Here is a 15,819-nt window from a genome sequence, read left to right as displayed (position 1 = left end):
ATGACCCAAAGTTTTAGGGACCCTAATCGTCAACTACTGTTTATCGCAACTTTGGACTTGCCTGACTTCTCGCGCCTAACGAACAATCCCATTAATTATCTTCCATTTTGGCCGCCAATGCCGAATAAGTTGCCTAGTGATATTCCTAAGTTCGAAGGCAAATCAGGAGAGGACCCGTCGAACCATGTGATGACTTATCACCTCTGGTGTGCGTCTAACTCCATTTCAGATGATTCAATCCATCTAAGACTTTTCGAGCACACTCTAATTGGTCTTCCGACCAAGTGGTACATTGAGTTACCGGAGGCACCTTTTATAATTTTACTTAGTTAGATACCTTGTTTTTAAGTCATTTTCAGTTGCCAGTCCGATATGACAATGACACGGAATTGCTAACTTTGTTAAAGCAATCGACATCCACTTACATTTCAAATCATATTCATGAATGGAGACGTCGACGATGTTTAGTGAAGGTTTTTATTCCGGATCAGATCTTGGTTGAATGGTTTGTAAAGTCTTTGTTGCCAAAGATCACTGAAGATGTAGATAAGGCCGGAGTTGTTACTGAGGAGCAAGTAATTGCTCAAGCACAGTACCTTGACTTGGTTTATACTCAGTCACATACGTTACACGAGAAAATCCCCGATCTTCCCAAGCAAAATCAAATCGCTGCAGCTCCTTCGGGATCTCATGCCGCTGATGGTATGATTGGTACGGTTAACACTAAAAGTAAGAAGAAGTCTTCCAAGAATTCTTCTCCTATCATAACCTTGCCTGATTCCCCGACATGAGATTTTTTCGTGGAGATTTCCGCCGATATTCACGTTGTAGAGTCATCTACAGCTAAATCAAAATCTGGTGGCAAGAAGAAAGGGAAGAAGAAAAATAAAACAGACAAAAATTCAAAGGAGAAACTTGAAAAATCGGAATCCAATGATGAAAAACAAAAACCTCGTTATCCTTGTCTCATTTGTGACGAAGAATATTTTACAAGAGATTGCCCTCATCGTGCAGAGGTTTCGAAGATTGTCAAAGGTTCCCAAATGCCTGCTGTTTTGAAGGATCCTTTTCCAAGTCAAGACAGTAAGATGATAGGTTCTTCCTCGAGTGCCAATGAAGAACCCATACTGATGATGTCCCATGTTAGGATTGCGACTCGATCGCATGATTATGGTAGTAAAAGTCCTGTTGATGGTAAAGAAGCAAAATATTCTCATTCTAACCCATCAACCTCAGCTCCTGGTTCTGATCCACTACAGATCGAGAAACCTAATCTAGACTTGGTAATCAAACCGCCTGCCAAGGGTATACTTCGAAAGTCAGCTTTCAATCCACATGCGAGAGTGGCTCAGAACTATAACATTGTTGAGGATTTAGCTGTTTCACCCTCAGCAATGTCGGCTTTGGAAGTGCTGCAATCATGTCCAGCACAGCGTAAATTACTTTTGTCGGCTATAGGAGCTGTTGACGTTCAGGACTCAAACCAAATAATTTTTGATCTAGAAAATAGTACACCGCGCTTACCTCATCAAATGGCTTTCCAGATTCCAGTGATAGTCAAAAAAAGGCCTATTCATCGGACTGTGATTTATGAGGGAGCCTCAACGTGTATTATGTCGATACAGTGTTGGAGATCACTTGGTTCTCCTTCGCTAAATCAATCCCCGACGATTCTAAAGGCCTTTGATGGCCGTGGGTTTCATCCTTTTGGCATTCTACAGGATTTTCCTATAGGGGTTGAAGGAAAAACCATTAATCTAGATGTGGAGGTGGTTGATGCCCCTCTAGATTACAACCTTCTCTTAGGTTGAAGTTGGTCTTACGCTATGACAACTGTCGTTTCATCGGTCTTTCGGGTTATAAAGTTTCCTCATAATGGAAAGATCATAACAATAGACCAGCTGGCTTACTTTTCATCTGACCCAACCTCTTCTGAAAGTATTCAGCATGTCGGTAAAATGACTATCCCATATAAGGATGTTGGAGTAGGACTAGTTAAAGATGTCGGTTTACTGGGAACTTTTCCTTTTCCTCCGATCAACGCATCGTCTTCATTTGTGACCATTCATATGATTACATCAGACACCATTGTTTATGATGATCCTTGGATCGTTCTTTCTGAATCTGAGATAGACTCATTTGGTGATGTCATGCCTTTGAGTCCATATGAAATTGCGTATGAGGCCGTGCAATTGTTTACCGACCCATCTTCAACCGAAATTGACCTAATGAATGTGGTCCGTGAAGAATCACTTTTCACATCAAGCTCGGATTCAATCAAGTTTTCTGAACTTGTTCACTCTGATGAGCAAATTCGTGAAATCCTATGTGTAGATGATTTACCATGGGAAGATCTCCATCACAGATCTTCATTTTTACCCAAGAATGATCGTTTTGAAAATGATTTTTCATCAATTTTTATGACTGAATATGTCAAGGAACCTCAGAATCCAATGAAACATCCTGATTCAAAGTTAAATTTGGGAAACATCTCTCGAACTATTCCTATTGACATTTCGGTTAAGCCTGGAATTGTTGAGAACATTCATATAGGTGCCTCGTGTACAGAAGATAAGATTCAAATATATAAGGCCCTATTTCAAGAATTCCGCGACGTGTTTGCCTGGTCCTATGAGGAAATGCCAGGAATTGATCCAACGATTTTTGTTCACGAAATAAATACCTACCTGGACGCTAAACCCGTCCGGCAACATTTGCGTCAGATTCACCCAAGAAAAGGTGCTACTATTAAAGAAGAAGTTGAAAAATTACTCAAAGCAGGTTTCATTTATCTGATCCCGTAAATGGATTGGGTATCAAATATTGTTCCGGTTAACAAAAAGCAAGGGATAATAAGAATATGTATCGATTATAGGTACATTAATTAAGCCTGTCCAAAGGACAATCACCCAACTCCCTATATCGATCAAATCATTGATGATTGTGCCGGCAGCGAAATATTCTCCTTCATGGATGGTTTTTCCGGATACAATCAAATCAATATTCTACCTGTCAATCAACCAAAAACATCTTTCATTTGTCCATGGGGGACATTTGCTTATTGCAAATTACCTTTTGGGCTCAAGAATGTCGGTGCAACTTTTCAAAGGGCCATGTCTTATGCGTTTCATGACATCAAGCACATTGTGCAACCCTATCTCGATGATTTGCCTGCTCATTCATTACATCGAGTTGATCACCTCGTCCATTTACGAGCAATTTTTATGAGGCGTAAGCATTATCGGATTCGGTTGAATCGACACAAATGTGTTTTCTGTATAGAAACGAGTCAATTGCTGGGGTTTGTAGTTTTGAAAGCCGGCATTCGCATCGATCCCTCGAAGGTCGAAGCTATTTTCAAATTGCCTCCTCCTTCGAGTCTTCACCAACTCCAAAGTTTGCAAGGGAAAGCAAACTTTTTACGACGATTCATTCCTAACTACGACGAGGTTACAAAGGGTTTTACCCGATTGTTGAAACAGAATACTCCATTCTATTGGGATGAGATAGCTTAGAAATCTTTTGATGCACTAAAACACGTGTTGACCCATGCACTGTTATTACATCCTCCCAACTACAACCAGGATTATTTCTTGTATCTTTCCGCCTCTCATTCCACCATTGGAATGGTCTTAGTTCAGGAAGATGAATTCGGTACTGAACATGTGATATATTACCTCAGTCAAACTTTAAATCCAACTGAGCTAAAATACTCACATGTGGAGAAATTGGCATTGGTAGCGGTTCAAGCTGTCCAACGTTTTCGTCACTACATTTTACTACGTAAAACTACAGTAATTTCGGATTGCAACCCTATGATCTACATTTTGACCAAGCAATTGCTAGGGGGCAAGTACTCTAAATGGATTGTTATGCTATAGGAGTCCGACTTGGAATTTGAAAAATCTAAGTCTAAGAAATCTTTAGTTTTTGCGGAGTTAATGTGTGACTTCCCGCGTGCTGACACGGAAACTGTGGCGGAAGAGCCCATTGTGGACAAATCCTTGTTTCTAATCAGCACTTTAGATCCATGGTATGGGGATATCATCATTTATCTCCAGACCCAATCCTTTTGACCAGAAATTTCCAGGTCAGAACGTCGAAAAATACGATTCCAGTCCCAACAATTCAGGATTATTGGAGATACTCTTTATCGCCGTGGGGCAGACTCTGTTTTTCGACGTTGTTTAACTCACGAGGAAGCTGAAAGGGTTCTAAATGACTGTCACTTTGGAGCATGTGGTGGTCATATGTCTGGGTATGCCACATCCCAAAAGATATTGCGCGCTGGCTACTTCTGGCCATCTTTGTTTAAAGATTGTATTACTGCGGTCCAAAAATGCCACAACTGCCAAAATTTTGATTGAAAGATGCACGCTCCACCTGCTCCTCTCCACCCTATAATTGTCGTTGGTCCTTTTGCCAAATGGGGTATCGATTTTATTACATGTAACCCTCACTCGGCCGGGGAGCATGCGTATATCATCCTTGCGGTAAATTATTTTACCAAGTGGGCTGAGGCGATGCCTACATTTGAGGAAGACGACAAGACAACTGCAATTTTTGTGTTCAATCATATAATTGCTAGGTTTGGTGTCCCACAAGCAATTATCACTGATCATGGGCGTCATTTTCGAAACGTTATGATGACCGAACTTACAGGCCAGCTTGGTTTGCGTCACGATAGTTCAACTCCTTATTATCCACAAGCTAATGGTCTGGTTGAATCCATCAACAAAGTTTTAGTCATCATGATCCGACGAATCATTGGGATTCGTCGGTCGAATTGGCATAACATGCTATTTTTAGCGCTTTGGGCATATCGTACCTCAGTAAAAACATCAACAGGGTTCACTCCTTTCCAACTAGTTTATGGTCTAGAAGATGTGTCACCCATTGAATGCGAAATCCTGTCATTGAAAATGGGCATCAAGTTACTTCCAGCGACTTCCGAAGAGGAAAAACGTTTGTTATACTTGTCTCAATTAGATGAGAATCGACGTCATGCTGCATTGGCGATCGAGACTCACAAAAAACGTATGAAAGCTCAGTATGATCGAAATGTGACCCCTCGAAATTTTTCGGAAGGAGATCTAGTCTTAGTTTACGATCAAGTTAATGACAAATTAGGCGCTGGAAAATTCGTTCCTATGTGGCATGGTCCCTATGTTGTCAAGCGAAAGCTAGCAAAAGGGGCCTATGAATTGGTAGACTTTGACGGGGACTCTTTGGGTAAACCCAGAAATGGTCTTTACTTGAAGAGGTATTATGCTTAAAGAATGGGTATGGAGATTTTTAGTTAGGATAGCTTTTCTTTCTAGCTGGTGTGTTTTAGTTTAAAAAAGTGTGCTTAGCTTAGAGAGTGTTTTTCGTCATTATTCCTGCTTATCTTGGTTTTACTCTTGATATTGCAGATCTCAATGCCTCTCGAAACATACATTGGTTTCGCTGATGGTGCTTGTCGTAATACACGGAACATTTCTTCCACAGCTTGGGTTATCTATTCTCCCTCTGACGAGTTGGTATCTATGCATGGGGTAAGCCACGGTCAAACAACAAACAACATTGCCGAGTATAGTGAAGTGATTGAGTTATTATCTGAATCTATTTCATTTGGGATTCGGAGTTTGATAGTGAGGTTAGATTCTGAACTCGTTGTATTACAGCTTAATAGAGTATATACCATTAGAAATCCAGTGTTATTGAGATTATTTTTGAGAGTGCATCTCTTGGAACGTGAGTTTGATTATATTGAGTATCAGCATATTCCAAGATCTTTAAATACATTAGCAGATGCAATTGCTTCTCGGACGTTAAGTAGACATTTGCAATAATCATACATGTAAATTTAAAACCATTCCATAACATGATTTACAAGATAAGCCGGTAATAGTGATATATATATATATATATATATATATATATATATATATATATATATAGGAGTATGTCGAAAAATACATCGTCCTCGATCATAGGTTGAAAAACACCTTATGATCGACAAAAATGATAAGTACAAAAAACAAAAACGTCATATGTGCCCACAATAGGTGATCATCCTATCACTGGTGATGATCTCGATAAGAAACCACTGCACGGGCCACCTTACAAAGGAACCTCCTAAAAGGTCCTAGGACCCCAATCACATAGCGCTGAAGTCGACGAGGAATGTCATCTATGGTGGTCTCCGGAATATCTCCTGTCAAGCGCTCTAGATGACTCTCCAACTCGGTCAAAACCTCTGCTGATTCGTCCTGCGGGGCTGGCGCGACTGCAATTGGTTGTTTCCTCTCGTAAGGTCGGAGAGCGGCTGGTTGCTGTGGACCCACATCTGCATTTGAAACTTTTACTATCAATTTTGAGACGATAGGAAAATAATAAAAAAAATTAAAATAGGAAAATGTTGAAAATGATTTTACCTGAGTCATCCCATTACTCTCCTGGTGGAAGAGCCATGTCTGGGTCACCATGAAAATCTACCCCAGCGTAAGGGAAGTCCTGAAAAAAATACCTGGTTTTCCAACCATTGGAAATACTCAGGTTTGAATCGAACAACCTCTGTCCCCTCATCCAGATGATGGGCCATAACTGCGACCCATCGCATCAGTTTGGGCTCTCGAGGAAGCCCAGCTCCAACAGTAAGGTACTACGGGATCAACATGGGAACCCTCTCCAGACCAAAACTCACAACCAAAGCCCCATAACCAAAGGTCTTTAGTTGTCCGTTCTTGGCTCTGGTCAGTTGGCCTTTCACATTGGCTAACACAACATCGCACCAGTTGAAGATGGTGCCTCGAAAGCAGTCAACTGCCATCCACATCTGGGATCCGGTGGCAATATGTAATGCAACACTCCCACAAAGTCTGGTGACAGTAAACGTGATCACCATGAGTTCAGGAAGGGATATGGTTTTAATATCTATCCCTTTGTCTCTAGCCTAGTTGTTGCAGAACTCTAGTCGGAGGCTATCGACAGACTGTCCACCTGGCCTAGTCCCGAATAGAGTCAAGTCTTCACCTCTCTTAGGCAAACCGGTCAAGAAATTAATGTCTGCCGGCTCGATTTCAAGCTGGTGGCCATCAATGAAGAAGCACTGGTCCTGTATGCTCCATCTATCAACCAGCCATTGTAAGAAATCCACCTGGGCCCTCATGCTAGGTATGGCACAAAATTTGTACAAGCCGCAGGCCTTCAATGCATCGATCAAAGGTTGGTGATTCAACGCGGCTATATCCACGCCCTCATGCTCTTGTTCACGCCAATCTAGCATGTTGTACTCTCTGCATCTAGTAAAAAGACAAATTAGAATGCTAGAAATTAATTTGTTTGGGTCAAATTTGAGAATTTTTGGGTTAAAAACCCTTGCTGCAGGGACCGCACCCTCTGTGTCAGAGACAGTGTGTGGGTCTGCACCTTGCCTACATGGAAGGTGCAGACCCTTGACTTTTTCCCCATTGAGAAAAAGTCAGGGTCTGCGAGCTACGAGTGTTACACCTACGGGCCCCCGCGCGCAGGTTTTAAGCCTAAAAACCCTCCAAAAAATGAAATAAAAGCCTAAAACAAGAAATGAAACAGTTAAAAATGAAGAGTAGGATGATGTGGATTACCTGGAGAAGACGTTGTTCGATTCTAACGGTTGGGTTTTCCGCAATCTTCACGGGAAGTTTTCTGAACAAAAGCACTATTTTCTAACCCAAAACTCAAACGGTAAAAATGAATTGACGAAAGCCCTTTTTATAAGTTTTTTGAGTAAATAAATTGCAAATTTGTTTATGTTTCACTTTGGAAAGGTATTTTTGTAGCATTTTTATCCATTTCAAATAGGTATGAGTAATGTTTTGCATTTTTGTTCAGGATAACGGATTATTCAGGCGAAATCTATCATTTTCGACGAAAAAACATTTAGAGTCACCTTTAAGCTCTTTTCTAACTCCTAAAACATGAAAAGGTCGCCGAGTTTTTCTTTTAAACTCGTTAAAATGGAACTAAAAGACGGTCCACTTACAACTCTTTTCTAACTGTAAAAACATGAAAAGATTGCCGGATTTTTGTCGTTTCAAATCCGATATTGGTTATAAAATGACCTGTCGTTGATCACTTTTTTACTTTTTCGGTTCAGGGGCACTAATTACGAAAAGTACTCCTTGGTCGTAAAGATCAAGCGATTCTCTCAAGTATTATTTTATACTTTTTCGGGCTTGGGAGACACAAATTTACTAAAAAGGTCAACCCTGGAGTCTTCTTAAGTTTTTTTAGACTCTCTAAAATTGAAAAACGCTGAGTTTCTCCTATACTAGACTCGTTAAAATTTCATAGTAAAGGACCTGTTCAATTACAAACAAGAACGAACCACTCCTTCTTAGGGTTCGAATTTAAACTAAGTTGGACTCATCCGAAGGATGAGCTTATAATCAAGCAAATGTTATCCTCCTCAAGCTTGTCAAAAATAAAGAGGTTCTTGCCAGAAATGGTGGGGGAAAGGAGAGAAAAATGAGCCTGTTTGTCATACTTTGTAACCACTCTTGAACACGACACTTTTATTCACCTGGGTTGGGAAATCCTTTGCCTAACAATTGATCAAACCACATTGAAAGTCTTCAGCCAGTTTCTGTGTATTAACTTTGGGTCAATTGTCACCAAGCCATCTGTCGTGTCGTTATGTGTTCAAGAGGTCACTGCCAATAAGCCATTCATCTGTAAAATATCTGTCATCCATCTTAACCATCCCTGAGACAGTCCTTGCAACTAAATTTCTTCAACTTGATCTATTATTTCGTGTTGTGGGTTTGCCTGCGACGGATCGCTTTCTATCAACTTCAGCTCATTATCTACAAAGATGATCTAGAAATCGTCGGTACCTTGGTATCTGCATGTCTCAATGGCAAGTTTCTCGCCTTTGACGACAAGTTGCATCATTAACCTTCGATCAAAGGATTCCGTGACATGTTCGGCATCAACACATTTATTCACATCTCATGGATTGTACTGGGTACTTTGAGAGCCATTGACATCACTGGTGGTTTCTCTCACACTTGTTAACAGTTTACATCATTGACTGGTAATCAAGTGGTCTCTACCATGTTCGACTCCAACACATTCATTCGCATGGATAAAATCATATTGTTTCGGGAAAAAGAAATGAAGACCCTGGATCTAGTTTCTGCAATCCAGGCTGCGAGGAATTTTGTATTCATTATATAATGGACTATTCATAAACTGATGGCTGCGTCCATACTGTGTCCACACGAGTCTATACTTGTGATGTCTTACAAGATCATTCTTGTATCAGAGCAGTAGTTAGTTTTCTAAGTCAGTTTTGATCTGAGTATGGGAATGCCTACCTCAGCGATGATATGATCTCATATATATATCTTGCATTGAATGTTTTTACAGGTTCCAACTGGGCTCTCCACAAGATGATCCTTGAAATGATAAAGTACTTCACTCTTCCTAAATGATAAATGAAATCCTCATATACTACAGACTTCGCACTTTAGGGGGCAATCTGTTACACAAATATATCGTCACCATGATTATTTGGAGTCAGTATGGGTCTATCACCACTTGTACTATCCTCCTAAGCAAGTCTTAGACCTCATCTCTTCAAGTCAAGCTTTGAAAATGAGAGAAAGACATTGAAAATCAACAAAGCTCTGGTTCCGCACTTTCTCTCACTATTGCCTGCGGTCCCGCACCTCCTGTTTACATAAACTATGGACCTGCCTGCTCTATCCCTAAAGGTGTGGGTGCGGACCCCTGTGAAAGTCAGAAAGGTGCAAGTTTATTCTAAAAAACTCACTTTGGGTTAATTATAGATGATTCTAGAAGGAATTTTGATGTGGATTGGCTGCTCTTAGGTGGTTCATGCATCCCAAAAGAGAAGGAGCTAATCCCTTGATGAGAGGAGCTATCCCTTTGAAGGAGGGTTTTATCCCTTTGGAGGAGGACCTAGTAACTTCCCTCCATTGCACTATAAATTCAGGCATTGGGCTGGTTGCTGAGGAGGTTAAAAGCTAAACATTTTTTAGGGTAAATGCTGGTGAAATTAAGATTTCTTAGTTGAGCTTGAGAGGAGAGATCACATACCTCTTTGGCTTCATTGGGAAGAGAGTGAAACTTGTCAAAGTAGAGGAGACTTCTTGCTGGACCCTGGGAGGAGCTTGTACAGCGTCAAGGCACAGGTTGTAAAGTTCTTCTTTGATTTGAATTAATACAATCAGATTCATTTTTCTCAACAAATTGTCTCATGTCATTTGTTTCATGAATTCCTTGACTTTCATGTTAAATCTGTTTTATGATATTGGCTTTTCAGGTGCTATTTAATTTGCTTGCTTGTTTGTGTTTGCAGATTCGCAACAAGGGAGCTCATTTGGATCGAAGGAGTGTGGTTTCCACAAAGTTGCGTTGGACCCAAGGTAGGCCTAAAAAAACTTGTTTGCCTTTGTTTATAAATGCATATTTAGAGAAAGATAGTTTGTGATTGGTTTGCTTGTCATTAGGTCTTCTTTAGATTCTAGGAAGGTCTATCTTGTCCGCAAGATTGACTCATTCCGTGTGACAGCTCCTAACATCCTTCCTCCTCAATGTTACTGAAAAAGGACTAAACATCTGATCAATATGGTCATGAGTGTGGCCAACAAGAAGTAAACCAACTTTAACCTTTTTAAAAATTCCCAATTCAACAAGCATGTTTAGATATCCAAAAAGAACTTGATTTTTGTTTTCATGGCTTGTGTTGTCTAATTGTAGATACAAGGCTTCAGGAACAATACCAGAGTAATGATAAACCCCATCATGGATTATAGTAATGGTAAGATTTGTATCATTATGAATATTGGGAGTTGCAAATTAAACCCTTGGTAACATCTTCCCATTAAAGACCATACAGCCAACCAAGTGAAACTGAATAAAATTTTCCTCTTGTAAACTTTTTGGTGTGCAGAAAAAATGTGTCAGAAGTGTTTTCTTTTGGTCGATACCATCAATTATCAAACCCAAATATTTATTTGGATTATCATAACACTTCTTTTGATGCTTACACACTATTTGTCTTTCATGTTTTTTCTGATGCTCTTAAAGTGCTTTGATAATGGAATCTGCACATAAAATAAAAGAAACATATTAATAAATATATTTTCATAGTTGATAACCATCCAATTTTTAAAAACAATGTTATGAATGCATACCTATTTCTACCCCTTGACATTTATCCCTGTACTGCAAATCCCCATGCTTGTCCTTTTAGGAATATGAACATTGTTGAATTCATTCTTCCATGTCCTTGTAAAATATGAATATGTAATAAAATTACCATCTCCTTTAGCACCTTCTGCGTATTCTCTGTATAAGCTATAAATTTCTCATCTTGAGAAATTATTTGGAATATGTATTGTGTCTTTATTTGGCATACACTCTCTATGCTTTGAAAATAAGTCTTTTATCGATGACATTGCAGTAATTGTTGATGGTCCGACCTCTCTTTTATAACGTACTTACGAATAAAATGTAGGATATTTTTCCAATCTTTCTTGGATTCTTGACAAATGAAAACTACCAATTGAATACAACATTTTGAAAGCCTTTCCACAGAGCAATACATTCCCAATATGATAATCATAACCTACTAGTGTAGATTGCATGTAACCCACTAAAAATGAATTTTGTATGCTTTTATTCATTGAAAAATATATCTTCCTTTGCTGCAAAGAAAACTTGAAATCCATATGTTTCAAGAAATCCTTTCAACAACATTAACCTGAAATCCGATCACTGATAGAACTTCTACTTGTGAGATATTATGTCCTAAACATTGTATAACTGGAATAGTTTGGATTGATATGAAAAGATCTAATCATACTCCTAGATATAATATTTTCTTGCAATGTATCCATAATTTCTTTATTCTCTTTAGAATCATTTTCCTCATCATTAGGAGGAATATTATACTTACAATGATCATTATGAACATAGTTATAAAATTCATCACCATCATTGTTGGAAAATATTGATTAATATCCTCACTTGAAGGAAATTATTCACTAGAAACATCAGCACTTTTGAAATCCTGACTCAGATGAAATTATTCACCATATTCTTCTGTGATTTTGAAATCTTCCCTTTGAAGATTAAATTCGTCATCACCATGAGTGCCTTTGAAACACTCACTTAGAGAGAATTCATTATTCACATTTGTGCCTCTAAAATTATCATTTGCAAGAAACTCTTTATCTTCCCCTACATAACTAGTGCTCTTATAATCCTTAGGATTAAGACTAAGTGGAAAATATGACTCTCTATTCATAGTAAAATTATCATTTGCAGGAAATTCTTCATCTTACCCTTCATTAATGGTGGTCTCATAATCCTTGGGATTAGGACTAAGTGGAAACTTTGAATTTCTATTTAATGGAAATTCTTCATCCCCCACTTTCTCAGTGGTGCTCTCATAATCCTTAGGATTAGGACTGTGGAAAATATAACTCTCTATTTACTGGAAATTCTTCATCCCGCCCTTCATCAATGGTGCTCTCATAATCCTTTGTAGATTTTTACTATAGATTCAACCTGCTTATGTAATATGCTAAAAAAAATACTTTAATCTACTTTACTCACCAGCAAAAACAAAAATTGATCAAACGAAATCACGTAATGGAAAAGGAAGAATTTCAATCACACATAACACAAATTTTTTTTTGGGGGGAAGAAACATTTAAGAACCTTGTTATCTATACATTTCATTAACCAGAAGATCTCAGAAGAAAATAAAATGCTTGTTCAACCCAAACAATCTTTGCACAAGTAAAATTTATCTCACTACTTCACAACCCAGTTCAAGCCAATACTTAGCCAAATTTGTTGTCTACCAAGCTCCTACTTCCTTGTGTCATTCCCTTGGGAATTAACCCTTATTTAATTGCAAAATTCCTCAATCATAACTTCCCAATCCATCCATAGGCGTTCCTCTGATTTCATGCACCATCAATTTAATTTAGATGATTTTACAACTGATAATACACTGTTTGTGAACTCTAATATCAATTGGGACTTTCTCATAACTGACATGGATGACTTATTTGTGAGTGAATTACCAGATATCTGATTGATCATTGCGTGTGAATTAAATCCAATTTAATTCACTTGACCACTCACTAGTTCCTCCAACAATTAGAACTAGTTTAACTGAATTTAACTCAGTTAAACTAAATTAAATAATTACAATTCAATAAGAACTCAACCTGGGCCCCTAAAAATTAGGGGTAACTCTAAATGACTCTAAATAAACTTCCAACTCGAATTTATTGAGCCAACTAAATCAAATTAACTTAGTTAACTATTACAAGTTGCTATGAGAATAGAAACACAATTTAATTCCCAATTTAATTTAAGGACAAATTAAATTAAATTTTTTTGATGTTATTTTTAACATTTCTTGTTGCTATTTTCAACACTCCCTCTTAACAAGAAATGAATTCAACTCTATCCCGATCTGGTACCTTTGGAATGTTCTCCATGCAACACTTGTCACTGTTGTTGTTGTTATCACAACATCTACAACCAAAAAGCATCCAAACAAAATCAACTGAATCAACTGTGTCTACAACTGTCTACTAGAAAAATTGTGTTGTTGCTAACTCTGCTCCTGAGCCTCCTGCTCTACTATCAACACTACTTTGCACTTCTTAGTATCTGACTGACACTGATCCTCCTCCTACTAAATACCGTGGGCCCTTGTAGCAAGGAAATCATTCATGAGACAAAAAACACCTCAATGGATCCTACCCAAATTTTGAACTCTTGGGACTATTGCTTCACATCGCCCCACCTCTTACCTAGAGGTATGGGTGCATGTGTTACCTATGCCCACTTGGCTCGAAATTTCCTCCTACTAAAGGTCTCTACTTGAGTGGATGTCTCCACTCGATCTGCTCTCTCCTTCTCCCATTATGGCTACTCCATAACTTTCCGAGGCTACATGTTAAGAGGTAATTCATGCTTCCTCTCAACCACCAAGTATCTAACCTTTTCCTTAATCCTCAAGTATTTTCATACATGAGCTAAATCTGACCTACTCATACTACTGTTGTTATTGCTTTGTTGTTTCTTCTATTTTGCTGCTACAATCATTGCAATAATGAGTCTGATATTCCCAAGTCTTGATTTACTAGCTTCCATAGGGTTGCTTCCTTTGAAACTAGATTCCCTTTAAGTCTTGATCTCCCAGTGGGAAATCTCTCTTCTATTCATTCTTCCAATATCAATGATCACGACTCCCTTTTGTGTCATTAAACATTGGCTCGACGATCTGCCCATTGGCAGACTTCTAACTCCATTAAGAAGTATACACATAAGGTCTTCTGGATCTACCTTGAACAAGAGCTCCATCAATCTGCAAGGAAAACTTCAAATTATTCTCTTCTATTGTGTTTTCTTCTCCGATACCATGTATAAAGGTCTACAAATCTAGCTTTGATACAAAGTAGAGATTTTTACAAATCTAGCTCTCATACCGTGTAGAAATTTCTACAAATCTAACTCTGATACATGTAGAGATTTTTATGAATCTAGCACTAATACCATGCAGAAATTCCTTGCAGATTCAAACTACTTATGTAATTTGCTAAACCAAAAGACTTGAATCTACTCTATTCATCAGCAAAAATAATTAAACGATCATGAAATCATGAAGCTTATAAGAGAAATAATTCAATCAACACATTACACAATAATTTTATGGGGAAATCCACAACTAAAAACCTCTGCTATATGTATATTTCATTAATCAGAAGGTCTGAGAGGAAAATACAATGCTTTTTCAACCCGAACAATCTTTGCACAAGGACAATCTATCTCGCTACTTCACAAACCAGCTCAAGCCAATACTTAGCCAAATTTGTTGCCTTCGAAGTTCCTACTTCCTTGCATTGTTCCCTTGGGAATATCCCACATTTAATAGGGAAATTCCTCAAATCCATCCATAGGAATTTCTCTGATTGCATGCATCGCCGATTTAATTTAGATGATTTTACAACTGATACACTGTGGTTGAACTCTAATCTCAAACTGGGCCTTTCTCAGAACTGGCATGCATAAGTTATTTATGAGAGACTTATTAGTTATCTGATTGATCACCGCATGTGCATTAAATCCAATTTAATTCATTTGACCACTCACTAGTTCCTCGAATAGTTAGAACTAGTTTACCTGAATTTAACTCAGTTGAAGTGAATTAAATAAACACAAATCAATATGAACTCAACATGGGCCCCTAAAATTTAGGGATCACTCTACATGACTCTATATAGACTTCCAACTCGAATTTACTGAGCCAACTAAGTCAACTTAACTTAGTTAATTGTTACAAGTTTTTATGATAATAAAATTACAATTTAATTTCCAATTTAATTCAAGGACAAATTAAATTAGGATTTTTATTGATGCTACTTTTAACATTTCTTGTTGCTATTTTCAGCATCCTTAGGAAATTTAGGACTAAGTGGAAAAATTGACTCTTTATTCACGGGAAATTCTTTTTGCTGCCCTTCATCAATGCTGCTCTCATGATCCTTAGGATTAAGACCAAGTGGAAAATTTGTATCTCTATTCATAGTGAAAGAATTCATGTTACATTCATCAAAATGAATAGAGTTCTTGCATAATTAAGATGTTGATGCTACAAAAAGGAAAACTTCACTATCAGAAGAATCCATGACCTTCAACCAAAAGATGTCGAATGAGACAAATGCACTCTATCCTAATGAAAATTTATAATTTAGAGACTGAAAATTCCCCTCTAAAGTTTCCCCCCAAAAATTTTTACTC

The sequence above is a fragment of the Pinus tabuliformis genome, chromosome 4_2 (genome assembly GCF_031772625.1).
Source record: "Pinus tabuliformis cultivar Carrire ecotype Pingquan chromosome 4_2, CPIR1, whole genome shotgun sequence".
Taxonomy (NCBI): Eukaryota; Viridiplantae; Streptophyta; class Pinopsida; order Pinales; family Pinaceae; genus Pinus; species Pinus tabuliformis.
Note: the sequence above shows the minus strand (reverse complement) of the source record.